The sequence below is a fragment of the Chrysochloris asiatica genome, unplaced genomic scaffold, assembly GCF_000296735.1.
Source record: "Chrysochloris asiatica unplaced genomic scaffold, ChrAsi1.0 scaffold00108, whole genome shotgun sequence".
NCBI classification, from domain to species: Eukaryota; Metazoa; Chordata; class Mammalia; order Afrosoricida; family Chrysochloridae; genus Chrysochloris; species Chrysochloris asiatica.
The window spans coordinates 5,279,213-5,280,691 of NW_006408626.1; the positions used below are offsets into that span (position 1 = coordinate 5,279,213).

The 1,479-nt window shown below is 66.9% G+C and overlaps 1 protein-coding gene across 1 annotated transcript in view; it reads left to right on the forward strand.

Moving 5' to 3' along the window:
- The first annotated feature begins 773 nt into the window (after positions 1–773).
- The window catches only part of TBL1XR1 (transducin (beta)-like 1 X-linked receptor 1), a 191,435-nt gene continuing 190,729 nt past the window's right edge, over positions 774–1,479 (forward strand). Inside the window, exon 1 of the mRNA XM_006867709.1 lies at positions 774–896. The gene's annotated coding sequence lies outside the window, so the exon portion shown is untranslated. The remainder of the gene's footprint in view (positions 897–1,479) is intronic.

Genomic DNA, 1,479 nt, shown 5'->3' on the forward strand with positions numbered 1-1,479 from the left:
ACGTATTTATGCACATAAATGTGTGTATAGATCTCTTCACAAACAAATGTCCTTATGATGCCAGCGCCCAGCTCCCCGCACACGCTGGCCCCGCAGCCCACTTTTCCGGCCAAGTTCACCGGCGTCACCACGCGGCCGCGGCCGGAGCTTCCCCGCCCCCACCCGGACTCGGGCCGCGCAGCCAACACCCAAGCCGCCCCGCACCCTGCAGCGGTGGGGGCGGGGCGCCCAGGGCCTAAGAGGCGCCTGGAGCGCCTGCGGGTCTTTATTTATTTTTAAAAGAATGCACCCCACACGCCCAGCCCCCAGCGCCGCCGCAGCCGGCGGGGAGGGAAGAGCGAGGCCGGCGTTCCCCCCCCCCCCCCGCCTCCCCGGTGCCCCTCCCCCGCCGGCCCCTCCCCCGCCCGCCCGGCGCAGGCCGCTCGGGTTTGTTTTGCTGCGCGGCCGCCGCCGCCGCCGCCGCGGGCCTCGCGAGCTCATTTGTGCCTGGCTGGTCCCCACTCCTCTCTCCCCAGTGTTGAGTGTCTGAGCCGTTGGCTGCTCCGAACCGTTTGGCTCTTTCCCTTAGTAACAGCTTTTACCTTCTGCCTCAATTCCTCTCCCCGCTCGCGCCCTTCCCCCGCGCGCCGCCTCCCCCCGCCGCCGGCCGCGTGCGCCCCCGCCCCTCCCCCCGCGGCGGGAGCACCTCCGCTCGCCACCTGGGGACCCGCGCCGCGCTCCCCGCCCCCGCCCGCCGGCGCCCATCCCCCGCGCCCTCCGCTCGCCGGGGTTATAATTGCCTCTCACCCCCCGGAGGGGTTATTTTGGGGGTGGTTGGAGGCGGCGGCGGTGAGGGGAATTTCCTTGTGCCTCCATTCCCGGGAGGGGGGAGAGGCGTCGGAGGCCACCGAGTCCAGGTAAGAACTGGGGGCTGGACCCCGGGGTGGGGGCGGCCGCGGGCCTGGCGGGGGGCGCGGGCGGAGGCCGCCGGTGGGCGCCGAGCGGCAGGGGGATGGGCGCAAGTGGAACATGCATTTTTCAACTTGGCCCTTTGGGGAGCTGGGGCTTGGGAGGGGGAGGGAGGGCATTTGGGGTGCCCCCACCCCCTCCTTTTTCATCTCTCGGACTTGTTTGCAATGCTCACGTGCCTGCCCACCCCCTACCCCTTTCCAGATCTCGGGGGATCTTCACCCTTATTATGTTGTTGTTGTCCCCGAAAATGTGCACCTGGGCCTTCTCCCCCTCCTTCCACCCTTCGTGCATTTACACCCCCTTTTTATGTACGTGTGTGTGTGTGTATATGTGTGTGTAGGCTTTCAGGAAAGAATTTGCAGCAAATTGAATCAAGGAGCCATCATGAGGCCGACTCCTTTATAGCCTATTTTTAGCAAAGGCGAAGGCTCTATTGGGTGCACTATATTTTGTTCCAGCTCAGGCTGCTATGGAAAGCTGCCCCCTCCCCAGGCGAGGCCCGGCTCGGCCCGCGCGGCGCCCCCGGCC